General features: G+C 47.6%; 1 pseudogene; it reads left to right on the forward strand.

Moving 5' to 3' along the window:
• The first annotated feature begins 14,056 nt into the window (after positions 1–14,056).
• On the forward strand, positions 14,057–14,295 carry LOC139275401 (U2 spliceosomal RNA; annotated as a pseudogene).
• Positions 14,296–14,573: the final 278 nt, after the last annotated feature.

Raw genomic sequence — 14,573 nt, forward strand, 5'->3', positions numbered from 1 at the left:
AAAATGCTTTTTATCATTGTTTTTGCACATATTATAAAACTGACGTCATCACTCATATTTTATTAGGTCAGACCTCTTATTTCATGAGTCTTTAGAATATATCCTCCAGAACATCACTCTCCAAAATCTCAACAATCCAAATATCTTCTGAATTTACATTGTTAACACAAGCATGTGGTTGAGAATCATTCTCTCATGATTTGGCTTTGTTTATGTGAAACTAAATTAATTAGGAGCGTTAATACAATTCTTAATTATAATCACCTTTATAATTGCCCTTATTACAATAAAATGTTTAGAGTTTTCAATTCTGTCTTCAATAATTTCTGTTCCTCCAACACTGAATGCTAGATTTTAGGTAGCCGTAATTTTTTCAAATTTGAAGTTTATGGCATCCAACAACTTTTATTTCTATAGCGCCTTTAACATAGTAAAACATCCCGAGGTGCTTCACAGGAATGATTATCAAACAAGATATGACCTCTGGCCACATTTGGGCAGGTGACAAAAAGCTTGGTCAAAGAGGTAGGTTTTAAAGAACTTCTTGGCACCACTTTGGTGGCAAAAACAGGAAGGCAGATTATTATCTGAATGGTGACAGATTAGTAAAAGGGGAGGTACAACAAGACCTGGGTGTCATGGTGCATTAGTCATTGAAAGTTGGCTTGCAGGTACAGCAGGCAGTAAAGAAAGCAAATGGCATGTTGGCCTTCATAGCGAGGGGATTTGAGTAGAAGAGCAGGGAGGTCTTACTGCAGTTGTACAGGGTCTTGGTGAGACCACACCTTGAATATTGTGTGCAGTTTTCATCTCCTAATCTAAGGAAGGAAATTCTTGCTATTGAGGGAGTTCAGCGAAGGTTCACCAGACTGATTCCCGGGATGGCAGGACTGACATATGATGAAAGACTGGATCGACTAGGCTTATATTCATTGGAATTTAGAAAAATGAGAGGGGATCTCAAAGAAATATATAAAATTCTGACAGGATTGGACAGGTTAGATGCAGGAAGAATATTCCCGATGTTGGGGAAGTCCAGAACCAGGGGTCACAGTCTATGAATAAGGGGTAAGCCATTTAGGACCAAGATAAGGAGAAACTTTTTCACCCAGAGATTTGTGAAATTATGGAATTCTCTACCACAGAAAGTTGTTGAGTCCAGTTTGTTGCATATACTCAAAAGGGAGTTAGGTGTGGCCCTTATGGCTAAAGGGATCAGCGGGTATGGGGAGAAAGCAGGAGTGGGGTACTGAAGTTGCATGATCAGCCATGATCATATTGAATGGTTGTGCAGGCTCGAAGGCCGAATGGCCTGCTCCTGCACCTATTTTCTATGTTTCTATGTTATGCCTTCTGCCCTCTAATTTCTCATCTACATGTTGCCCCTTGATGACATCATCAGAAAACACAGCATCAGTTTCCACATGTACGCTGATGACACGCAGCTCTACCTCACTACTACTTTTCTGGATCCCTCCACGGTCTCTAAATTGTCAGACTGCTTGTCCAACATCCAGTTCTGGCTGAGCAGAAATTTTCTCCAATTGAATATTGGGTAGACCGAAGCCATTGTTTTCGGTCCCCGCCACAAACTCTGTTCCCTAGCCATTGATTCCATCCCTCTCCCCAACCTCTGTCTGAGGCTGAACCAGACTGTTCGCAATCTTGGTATAATATTTGACCCTGAAATGAGCTTTTGACCACATTTCCGCAGCATAACTAAGACCGCCTATTTCCATCTCTGTAACATCGCCCATCTCTGCCCTTGCCTCAGCTCATCCGCTGCTGAAGCGCCTTTGTTAACTCTAGACTTGACTATTCCAATGCACTCCTGGCTAGCCTTGCACATTCTACCCTACATAAACTAGAGGTGACCCAAAACTCGGCTGTCCGTGTCCTAACTCTCACCAAGTCCCGCTCTCCCATCACCCCTGTGCTCGCTGACCTACATTGGCTTCTGGTTAAGCAATGCCTCAATTTTAAAATTCTCATCTTTATTTTCAGAACCATCCATGGCCTCGCCCTTCCCTATCTCTGTAATCTCTTCCAGCCTCACAACCCCCCGAGATGTCTGCGCTCCTCTAATTCTGCCATCTTGAACATCACTGATCGTAATCGCTCAACCATTGATGGTGGTGCCTTCTGTTGCCTCGGCCCCAAGCTCTGGAACTCCCTGCCTCAACCTCTCTGCCTCTCTATCTCTTTTTCCTCCTTCAAGACGCTCTTTAAGATATACCTCTTTGACAAAAGCTTTTGGTCACCTGTGCTGATTTCTACTTATGTGGTTCGTGTCAAATTCTTTATCTCATAATACTCCTGTGAAACACCTTGGGATGTTTCACTAAGTTAAAGGTGCTATATAAATACAAGTTGTTGTTGTTGTTGTTACCTCTCGACTCAACTATTCCAATGCACTCTTGGCCATCTTCCACCCTCCATAAACTTGAGCTCAGCCAAAAATCTGCTGCCCGTGTCCGAACTTGCACCAAGTCCCGTTCACCCATCACCTCTCTGCTGCTGACTTACATTGGCTCCCAGTTGAGCAATGCATCTATTTCAAAATTCCCAACCTAGTTTTCAAATCCATCAATGGCCTCACCCCTCCTTATTTTTTTATCCTCCTCCAACCCTCCAAGATAACTGCGCTCCTCTAATTCTAGCCTCTTGTGCATCTCCGATTTTCATCACTCCACCATTGGCAGCTTTGCCTTCAACTGCCAAGGACCTAAGCTCCGCAATTCCCTCCCTAAACCTCTTTGCCTCTCTGCCTCTTTTTCATTCTTTAAGAGGTTCCTTAAAACCTACCTCTTTGACCAAGCTTTTGGTCATCTGCCCTAATATCTCTACATGCAGCTCGGTGTCAAACTTTGTTTGATAATCGCTCCTGTGAAGAACCTTGGGATGTTTTCTTCTTCTTAGGCAGTCCCTCGTAACAGGGATGACTTGCTTTCACACCAAAAAGGGATGAGTTTACAGGTGTTTGAATGAAGGACCTAATATTCCAGGTCCCGAACTACATGTTGAAGGGTGGAAGATGCCTTTGCGAGGAATTTTTAACGTGTGGTGGCCGTTGCATATAGCCACCACACGGGCTTGACAGAGCAAGGTCTTGGTCCAGTGGCAAGGGTTAATCAAGACAACTGGAGACCAGCTCTGCTGCATGGACCTATTGCACACACATATCGCAGTGTGGGCTGTCCCGTGCTGCCTCTGGGCCCTCGCCTCTTCTGCGCCCCAAACTCACACCTCTCCTGGGCCCCGATCACATCGTTCTGCAATCTCTCACTACTCCTTTGCCCCAGCCTCGCCGCTCCTGCTGTACCTGCCCATACTCCAATCACCAACCTGGGTTATGGTGACATCTAATCCAATTGTCCTCTTCACTGTCGTCGCCCTCCTGCACAAGCTTGCGCTGCTCCCTGGAATGGTATGCTTCTTTTAATGCCCGACCTGTCGCAGATGTTCCTCGCAGGTCGGGGCCGCGCTGGAAGCCCGTGTGATGGGATGTTTTACTATGTTAAAGGCACTAAAACAATGCAAGATGTTGTTAAATGAGGAGAGCGAGGTAGGCAGAGAGGTTTAGACAGGGAATTCCAGAGCTTCGGGCCAAGATAACTGAAGGCACGGCCACCAATGGAGGGGGCGAAGGAGATTGGGTATACGTAAGAGGCCAGAATTGGAGGAATGCAGAGTTCTTGAAGGGTTATAAGGCTGTAGGAAGTTACAGAGATAGGGAGGGGCCAGGTCAAAGAGGGATTTGAAAATGAGGATGAGTATTATAAAATCAAGGCATTGTCGGTCCGGGAGCAAGCACATCGGGTGATGGGTGAACAGGACTTGGCTTGAGTCAGGATGCGGGAGGCCGTGTTTTGGATGAGCTGAAGTTTACGGAAGATGGAAGATGAGCGACTGGCCAGGAGAGCATTGGAACAGTCGAGTCTGAAGGTATCAAAAGCATGGATGGGGATTTCAGCAGCAGATGAGCTGAAGCAAGGGTGGAGATGGTGATATTATGGAGGTAGAAATTGGTGGTCTTGGTGATGGAATGGATAATGAAGGAATGTGGATTGCTTGCCTTACACTATAATTGGAGATGTGGATAAAAGTGTTAGCCTTCATTTTTTTTAATACTTTATTATCAAAACCTTAGTCATCACCATCGAGACAGATGCGAACAATGGGCAGACAATTCTCTGCCTTCCCCCTGTTCCTGCTTCTGTTTTGATAATAACATTGTTACATATGTAGACTTGTATTTACTCTGTACAGCCACCAGAGGGCTCATCCCCGGAGTCCCAAGGGATCCCATAATCCCTTGGGAGCACAGGTATTTAAGGAGGTTTCACAGGTATTTAAGGAGGCACTCTGGAGACCTGCAATAACAGACTAAGGTCACACTTTTCTTTGAGCTCACAGTGTTCAGTCTGACACTTTCTCCATACACAACAACTAGCAACAAGATACAAATAGCGAACCCAAAGATGCAGAGAACAGTGGGCATCCGGGAGAAATTCTCAGAGGGAGATGATTGGGAAACTTTTGTGGAGCGACTCGACCAATGCTTCGTGGCCAACGAGTTAGATGGGGATGAGAGCGCTGCCAAACGAAGACCGATCCTCCTCGCCGTCTGTGGGGCACCAACATATGGACCCATGAAGATTCTTCCCAGTCCAGCTAAATCCACTGAGAAATTGTACGACGATTTGCACACACTGGTCCGAGATCATTTGAACCCAACGGAAAGTGTTCTGATGGTGAGGTACCGGTTCTACGCTTACAAATGGTCTGAAGGCCAGGAAGTGGCGAGTTATGTCGCCGAGCTAAGACGCCTTGCAGGACATTGCGAATTTGAAGGAAATTTGGAGCACATGCTCAGAAAGTTTTTCGTACCTGGCATTGGCCACGAAACCATACTTCGCAAACTTTTGCTTGCAGAGACCCCAATCTTGAGTAAGGCCATAGCGATAGCCCAGGCGTTCATTGCCACCAGTTTCAATACGAAACAAATCTCTCAGCAAACAAGTGCTGCTATAAGTACTGTGACAAAGTGATGTATTTTTTGAATTGTAACGGACAGGGCACGTCACACATACCTGCAGCTACACGTCCGCAGATATCTCAGAATCCACCATCAAGAGTGATGAATGCAAGGCCATTAACACCTTGTTGGCTCTGCGGGGGTGATCATCATTTCCATTCATGCCGCTTCAAAGAGTACGTTTGCAAGGGCTGTGGAACAATGGGACACCACAATCGAGAGTGCAGGCGAGCTGCAAAGCCTATTAAACTTGCAAACCACCATGTTGTAGAGGAGGACAGATCAACGGAGGATCACGACGAACCAGAGCCTCAGATCGAGGAGGCAGAGGTACATGGGGTGCACACATCCACCACGAATTGTCCCCCGATAATGCTGAATGTTGAATTAAATGGACTCCCGGTGTCAATGGAGCTGGACACGGGCGTAAGCCAGTCCATCGTTGGAAAAAGAATTTCGCAAGGTTGTGGTGTAACAAGGCCTCAAGGCCAGCCTTAACTTCAGTTTGCACGAAACTAAGAACTTACACAAAATAATTGATTCCTGTAATCGCCAGTGCTACCGTAAAGGTCTCCTACGATGGAGCGGTGCACAAGCTACCATTCTGGATGGTACCGGGCGATGGTCCCACACTGCTCGGTAGGAGCTGGCTGGGAAATATACGCTGGAACTGGGACGACGCCCGACCAATATCGCCCACGGATGACACTTCGTGTGCCCAGGTCTTAAACAAATTTACTTCGCTGTTTGAACCAGGCATCGGGAAATTCCAAGGAGAAAAAGTGTAGAACCATCTAATTCCAGGGGCGTGACCCATCCATCACAAGGCGAGAGCAGTACCGTACATGATGAGAGAAAGGGCAGCGATCGAGCTAGACTGGCTGAAAAGAGAGGGCATCATTTTCCCAATTGATTTCAATGAGTGGGCCAGTCCTATCACCCCAGTCCTCAAGGGAGACAGCACCTTTAGAATCTGTAGCGTTTACAAAGTAACTATCAATTGTTTCTTCCAATACCCACTTCCAAAGGCCGATGACCTCTTTGCAACGTTGGCAGGAGGAAAGACGTTCACGAAGCTGGATCTGACTTCAGCCTACATGATGCAGGAACTGGAGGAATTATCGAAGCCCCTCACCTGCATCAACACGCACAAAGGTATTTTTGTTTATAACAGATGCCCGTTTGGAATCCGATCGGCGGCGGTGTTATTCCAGAGAAACATGGAAAGCTTACTGAAGTCGGTCCCCCACATCGTGGTTTTCCAGGATGACATCTTGATCACAGGTCGAAACACAGTCGAGCATCTGCAGAATCTGGACGAGTTTCATGGTCGACTCAACCGCGTGGGGCTCAGGTTAAAATGCTCAAAGTGCGTTTTCCTGGTGCCTGAAGTGGACTTCCTGTGAAGGAGGATTGTGGCGGACAGCATCAGGCCCACCAACACGAAGATGGAGGCAATCAAGAACGTACCGAAGCTACAGAACGTGATGGAGCTGTGGTCGTTTCTGGGATTCCTGAAGTACTTTGGTAACTTCTTACCGGGTCTCAGCACACTGTTAGAACCACTGCATGTTTTACTACTAAAAGGAGATGAATGGGTTTGGGGCAAAAGCCAAGGAAATGCCTTTGTAAAAGCGAGAAAATTATTATGCTGAAACAAATTGCTTGTGTTGTATGATCCATGTAAGCATTTGGTACGAGCATGTGATGTGTCGTCATATGGCGTCGGGTGTGTATTGCAACAAGCTAATGATTTCAGGAAACTGCAACCGGTTGCTTATGCATCCAGGAGTCTATCTAAGGTTGAGAGAGCCTACAGCGTGATTGAGAAAGAAGCATTAGCGTGTGTCTATGGGGTAAAGAAAATGCATCAATACCTGTTGGGGCTAAAATTCGAATTGGAAACTGACCATAAGCCTGTTCTCCGAGAGTAAAGGGATAAATACAAAATTATCGGCCCACATCCAGAGATGGGCGCTCACGTTGTCCACATACAACTATGCCATCTGCCACTGGCCAGGCACAGAAAACTGCGCTAATGCTCTCAGTAGGCTGCCATTGCCCACCACGGGGATGGAAATGGCGCAGCCCACAGATCTAGCCATGGTTATGGAAGCATTTGGGAGTAAGCAATCACCCTTCATTGCCCGACAGATCAAAACCTGGACAAGCCAGGACCCCTTATTATCTCTAGTCAAAAGCTGTGTGCTTCACGGGAGCTGGTCCAGTGTCCCAGTGGAAATGCAGGAAGAGATAAGCCGTTCCAGCGGCGCAAAGATGAAATGTCTATACAGGCAGACTGCCTTCTGTGGGGCAATCGAGTAGTGGTCTCCAAGAAGGGCAGAAACACCTTCATCAATGACCACCACCGTACTCACCCAGGCATCGTAATGATGAAAGCGATAGCCAGATCCCACGTGTGGTGGCCCGGTATCGATGCGGACTTAGAGTCCTGCGTTCACAGATGTAATACAAGCTCGCAGTTAAGCAATGTACCCAGGGAGGCGCTGCTAAGTTTATGGTCTTGGCCCTCCAAACCGTGGTCTAGGGTACACTCGACTATGCAGGCCCGTTCTTGGGTAAAATGTTCCTTGTGGTTGTAGACGTGTACTCCAACTGGATTGAATGTGAGATAATGTCAGCTTGCATGTCTGCTGCCACTACTGAAAGCCTGCGGGCCATGTTTGCCACATACGGCCTACCAGATGACCTGGTGAGCGACAACGGGCCATATTGTACCAGTGCTGAGTTCAAAGAATTCATGACCCGTAACAGGATCAAACATGTCACATCTGCCCCGTTTAAACCAGCATCCAATGGTCAGGCAGAGAGAGCAATGCAAACCATCAAGCAAGGCTTGAAGAGGGTAACTGAAGGATCACTGCAGACTCGCCTATCCCGAGTCCTGCTTAGCTACTGCATGAGACCCCACTCACTCACTGGGATCTCACCTGCTGAACTGCTCATGAAAAGAGCACTTAAGACAAGTGTAAAGTCCTGTCCCCTCAGTACAGATTCACACGAGGCATGTAGTGAAGTCAAGGTCACTCTGGACCTGCACCTTTATTTCACAGCTCTGGAATGCTGCACTTGCCTGAGACCTGTCCTTTTTTACCTGTCTCTTGCAAGTGCACCCCTGGTGGTAAGGTATGCTGGTGGTTACAGGTCATATCTTATTAGTCATGTATAGCATGTTAGGATATAGTTATATAAAATAATGTAAGATACATGACATCACCCTCCCCCAAGGTCTTATTGTCTTTAGAGGTTCAGTCTCTCAGGTGGTCTACGCTCTTGCCTGGAGCGTCTGAGTTGTACTTCAGTTGTTTGCCTTAGTGTCTGTTTTTCTTTGGGTGTGGTTGCTGGTATCTCGCCTGGGCTGTCTGTTTCAATTGGTGTGATTGTTGTTGACTCACCTGGGCTGTCTGTTGGGATTGCCCTTTCCTCATGTTGTTCCCTCTGTCTGTCCACCAGATGTGGTACGAGTTCCACATTGTAGTCTGCCTCTGGTTCCGCAGTGTTGTTGGTAAATCTGCTTTTGACTTGGTCTACATGCCTCCGGCAGGTTTTGCTATTGTCCATTTGTACTACCAGTAGCCTGTTTCCTTCCTTGCCCATTACTGTCCCTGCAAGCCATTTGGGACCCCTGCCATAGTTTAGTACAAGCACTTTGTCCCCTATCTCATTCCATCTCCCCCTCGAATTTCTGTCATGGTGCTCAGTCAGCTTATGGCGCTTTGCCTCAACGATTTTGTGCATGTCTGGGAGGATTAACGAAAGCCTTGTCTTTAAAGTCCTTTTCATTAACAGTTGCGTGGGGGATCCCAGTCAATGAGTGCGGACGAGATCTGTATGCCAGCAGCAGTCGCGACAGGCGACCCTGCAGCGTGGGACCTTGGATTTTAAACATACCTTGTTTAATGATTTGTTGGAGGCTGGCTTGAATGGTGCCGTCTTGAAGTGATTTATGCCGTGGTCAATTATAAAGTCTTGGAATTCTGCGCTGGTGAAGCATGGACCATTGTCACTGACTAATATGTCAGGGATTCCGTGCGTTGCAAACATGGTAGGGAGGGTCTCCACAGTGGTGGAGGTTGTGCTCGAGTTTAAAATGGTGCATTCGATCCACTTTAAAAATGCACCTACAACTACGAGGAACATTTTGCCCATGAATGGGCCCGCATAGTCTATGTGCACCCGTGACCATGGTTGGTAGGCTAGGGCCAGGGGCTCAGGGGAGCCTCCCTGGGGGCATTGCTGAGTTGGGCACAAATGGTGCACCTTCGGACGCAGAGCTCCAAGTCCGCATCAATACCAGGCCACCAGACGTGGGATCTGGCTATGGCCTTCATCAGAACGATCCCCGGGTGCTCGTGGTGGAGCTCCTGGACAAATGCCTCTCTGCCTCGCAGAGGCATGACTACTCGGCTGCCCCACATCAGGCAGTCTGCTTGTAGTGATAGATCATGCATGCGCCTGCGAAAGGGTATTAATTCCTCGGGGCAGGCACCGCGAGCCTTTGCCCAGTCACCGGTTAGGACACATCTTTTTACTAAGGATAACGTGGGATCGCTGGCCATCCAGGCTCTGATTTGGCGAGCCGTCATGGGCGAACCTGTGGACTCAAAGGCATTGATTGCCATGACTATCTCACAGTCCTGTTCATCAGACCTTTCCGTGGTCACCAGGGGTAGCCTGCTGAGCGCGTCGGCACAGTTGTCTGTGCCTGATCTGTGCCTTATGGTATAGTCGTAGGACGCCAGCATGAGTGCCCACCGTTGAATTCGCGCCAAGGCATTGGCGTTTATTGCCTTGCTCTCGAATAGGAGGGACGTGAGGGGCTTGTGATCGGTTTCTAACGCGAACTTGGCCCCGAAAAGATATTGGTGCATCTTTTTGACACCGTACACGCACGCGAGCGCCTCCTTCTCTACCATTCCGTACCCGCGCTCCGCCCGCGAAAGTGACCTGGAGGCATAAGCTATGGGTTGTAATTTGCCCGCACTATTGACATGTTGCAAAACGCACCCGACCCCAGACGCTGATGCATCGCATGTGAGAACTAGCTTTTTACCTGGATCAAAGAAAGTCAAAACATTGTTGGAACACAGAAGGTTGCGTGCCTTATTGAAGGCGCGTTCCTGGGCATACCCCCCAAAACCAATCTCATCCCTTCCTGAGTAGCATGTGGAGAGGCTCCAGCAGCGTGCTTAAGTTCTGCATAAAGTTCCCAAAGTGATTGAGTAGCCCGAGAAAGGCGCGCAGTTCTGAGACATTCCGGGGCCTGGGTGCCAGGTGAATTGCTTCTGTTTTGGACTCTGTTGGGCGGATTCCATCAGTGGCAATCCTTCTGCCCAAAAATTCAACCTCGGGTGCGAGAAACAGGCACTTGGATTTCTTGACTCGTAGGCCTACCCGATTCAACCGCTTTAGTACTTCCTCCAAATTACGGAGATGGGAGTCGGTGTTCCTGCCCGTGATAAGTATGTCGTCTTGAAATACAACCGTCCCCGGGATGGACTTGAGCAGACTCTCCATGTTGCGCTGCAATATGGCAGCTGCCGACCTGATGCTGAATGGGCATCGACTGTACATGAAAAGGCCTCGATGTGTGTTGATGGTGGTGAGTTGCTTGGATTCCTCGGTCAATTCTTGCGTCATATACGCAGATGTGAGGTCTAGTTTTGAGAAAAGTTTACCTCCAGCCAATATGGCAAATAAGTCCTCCGCTCTGGGCAGCGGGTACTGGTCCTGTCGGGAGACTCTGTTTATGGTAGATTTGTAGTCCCCACAGGTTCGTACGGATCCATCAGGCTTCATGACTGGGACAATGGGACTTGCCCAGTCGCTAAATTCCACAGGTGATGTAATGCCTTTCCGCAGAAGCCTGTCTAGTTCGTGTTCAATCTTTTTCCTCATCACATAAGATACAGCTCTGGCCTTGTGATGGACCGGTCTAGCATCCTGTGTGATGTAGATTTTGACTTTGGCCACTTTTAATGTGCCCACACCTGGCAGAAAGAGATGTTCAAATCGCTTTATAACTGTTGAGCAGGAGGTCCATTCCTCTAATGACATGGCATGGACATCATCCCATTTCCAGTTTAGTTTTGCCAGCCAGCTTCTCCCCAGCAGTGCTGGGGGGAATCCGGGGACAATCCACAGGGAAAGTCGGTTCATTGTCCCTTTGTGTGTGACAGAGTGCATGGCGCTGCCGAGGATTGGTACGATTTCTTTGGTATAGGTCCTTAGTTTGGTGTCGACCCTTGTGAGTTTTGGTCTGTCTCTTTTATGCCTCACAGTTGTTCAAATTGTTGACCGCCCATGAGAGATTGACTCGCTCCTGTATCCAGCTCCATGTTGACAGGTATCCCGTTGAGTAGGACCCTCATCATTATAGGAGGTGTCCTGTTGTAGGAGCAGTGGCGATTGATCGTGTTGACCCGCTGTACATCGGTGTCCCGGGTACTGTCTCCACCGTCTTCTGGTCCGCTTTCCGACCCATCCGATTCGTATACCAGCCGAGCTGCCGTTTATTTGCACATGCGGGCCAAATGCCCTGTATATTCACAGTTCCTGCAAACAGCCTGCTGAAATAGACATCCCCTTGATGAGTGCCCACCCCCACATCTCCAGCACAGACTGCTTGCAAAGAATGAGCTGCGTCTGACTGATCTCTCTTGAGCTTCTCTCAGTTTGTAATTGATTGCTCTCATTGTGGGTTGATGAGGTGTGAACGGCCGTTCCTGTGACCCTTGATGGCTTCTGGTGCCACTGCCTGCTGTCGAGAGCCTGTTCTCCTGGTTTTGTCTGTGTGTGGGGGTAGCAGCTTGTTTAATGCTGTGAACTTCTTGTTCCGATATTTCGTTAGTTATCGTACCTGCATTGTAAATCAACCTTGTTTCTTCTTCCCCTACCAAGAATGTCTGTGCAACCAGTGCTGCTGCCTCTAAGGTCAGGTTCTTGGTCTCTATGAGCTTTTGGAATATGCCTGCATGGCCTATTCCTTCAATGAAAAAGTCTCTCAGCATTTCTCTTCTCAATTCATCGGAGAACTCACATAAACAAGCCAACCTCTGAAGTTCTGCCATGAAGTCGGGTATGCTCTGGCCCACACAGTGTCTATAGTTGTAGAACCTGTGTCTGGCCATGTGTAGGCTGCTCGCTGGCTTCAGGTGGTTTCTTACCAGTGTGCTCAATTCTTCAAACGACTTGCTTGCTGGTTTCTCAGTTGCCAGCAGATCCTTCATTAAAGCGTATCTTTTCGAGCCACAGCTGGTCAAGAGATGGGCTCTTCTCTTGTCTGCTTTGTCATCTCCAAACCAGTCTTTGGTTACAAAGCTTTGCTGGAGCCTTTCTATAAAGTGCTCCCAATTGTCTCCAGCATTGTACTTTACATCTGATCCGTTGTTCGCCATTCTGTGGATTCTGTAATCCCGTAACTCGTCGCCACTGTAAAGTCCTGTCCCCTCAGTACAGATTCACACGAGGCATGTAGTGAAGTCAAGGTCACTCTGGACCTGCACCTTTATTTCACAGCTCTGGAATGCTGCACTTGCCTGAGACCTGTCCTTATATACCTGTCTCTTGCAAGTGCACCCCTGGTAGTAAGGTATGCTGGTGGTTACAGGTCATATGTTATTACTGTCATGTATAGCATGTTAGGATACAGTTATATATAATAATGTAAGATACATGACAACAAGGTTCTCGGTAGTTCACCCTGATCTACATGAACAGGTAAAGAGCAGGCGGCTTAAACAAAGTGCATACCATGATAGCGCAAATGTGTCACGCGAAATTGAAATCAATGTTCCTGTATTTGTATTGAATTATGGACAACGTTCCAAATGGCTTCCCGGCACTGTCGTGGCCAAAGAGGGAAGCAGGGCGTTTCGGGTCAAACTTTCAAATGGTCTCATTCACCGGAAACATTTGGACCAAATCAAACTCAAACTCACGGACTACTCTGAGCAACCCACCTTGGACCCTACCTGTTTTGATCCTCCAGCATACACACCAGTGGCAACCGGCATCACGGTTGGCCACGAAGCAGAACCCATTACTTGCAGCAGCCCAGCAGGACTCACCACACCAGGCAGCCCAGCAAGGCCAGCTGCACAGCATCCCAGCGAGGGCCCACCAAATGATTCAACAACATCAGCTTTCACACCGAGAAGATCAACCAGGGCAAGAAGGGCCCCAGATCGACTCACATTGTAAATAGTTACACTATTTACTTTGGCGGGGGAATGTTGTTATATATGTATACTTGTACTTACTCTGTACAGCCACCAGAGGACTTATCCCTGGAGTCCCAAGGGATCCCATAACCCCTTGGGAGCACAGGCATTTACCGAGGCTTCACAGTTTGGAGAGGCACTCTGGAGACCTGCAATAAAAGACTAAGGTCACACTTTACTTTGAGCTCACAGTCTGACTCTTTCTCCATGCACAACAAACATTACTGGTCAGACTTTTTGTAATGCTGCTGCATAGGAGGATAAACCAAAAGACAGACATGATACACGTCATGTCTGGTAGAGAAAAGCAGTTAAACTTAACTACTTCATATAAATATTTTAGCAACATATACTAGCATTTTCCATTTCCAAAAGCCCTGAAGAGATAATTTACTGAAGGCAAGAAAGCACTCAGTGAAATCAGAGAATATTTGAATCTGTTTGGGGGAAAGTATTACAAATATGCAGGAAAACTGTAAACAAGTCATATTTTTCAGAATATTGACACAAATGAGAGTTTAATGCTCTATGGACTGGAAAAGCTGACAAAGTTTATTTTAAATACAATAATGTGGCCGCACCAGTTATTTTCCTCACATCCAGAGAATGTCCACATAGGGACACACATCCTAAACAAAGGAACATTTCCAGTCTAAAAGGTCGATTTTAACCCTTCTCACTCAGTAGAAGCCTGACGGGTGGGCAATTAAAATTTCCCGGGCTCTTACCTGTCCGAAAGCCACCATGATCGCAACTTCTGCAATTTTAACATGTTATCGCTTCTCGGCCTTTTGGTTAAGATCATGCGTAACTGACCTGACAGGGGGGTAGCCACCATGACCTCCGGGTGGTTCTCCCTGGATCAGGAAGGTATATGCTTGCTTTTTTGGAAACAGGAGGTGGGTGGGGTGGCTTGACCCATCCACCTCCACGGAGGTGTGTGGGGGACCTGACCCATCCACCTCCATGGCACGAACCTGGTATTGCAGTACTTCCAGGAACGGTGCAGTGGCTCTAGGCCTTTTGGCTAAGAGCATTGGCGCAGAGTGATCCTTGGCGTGTGCAAGGTGACCTCTGGCGTTTGTGATTTGACAAAGAATTGGAACGATAGGCTACGAATTTCAAAAAAAAAAAAAAAAAACATGCTTTGCTGAGCAGGCAGCACAGACAACGCGCCCGGAGCCAACAGGGTCCTTCTGTACATATGCATGTTGTGGCTTGATGACATTATTAAGACTTGACTGTAATTGTATCTCAGGTCTGAGTGGAGAATCCTCCTGGAGTTAAAAATG

Source organism: Pristiophorus japonicus, chromosome 10 (assembly GCF_044704955.1).
Source record: "Pristiophorus japonicus isolate sPriJap1 chromosome 10, sPriJap1.hap1, whole genome shotgun sequence".
Lineage (NCBI taxonomy): Eukaryota > Metazoa > Chordata > Chondrichthyes > Pristiophoridae > Pristiophorus > Pristiophorus japonicus.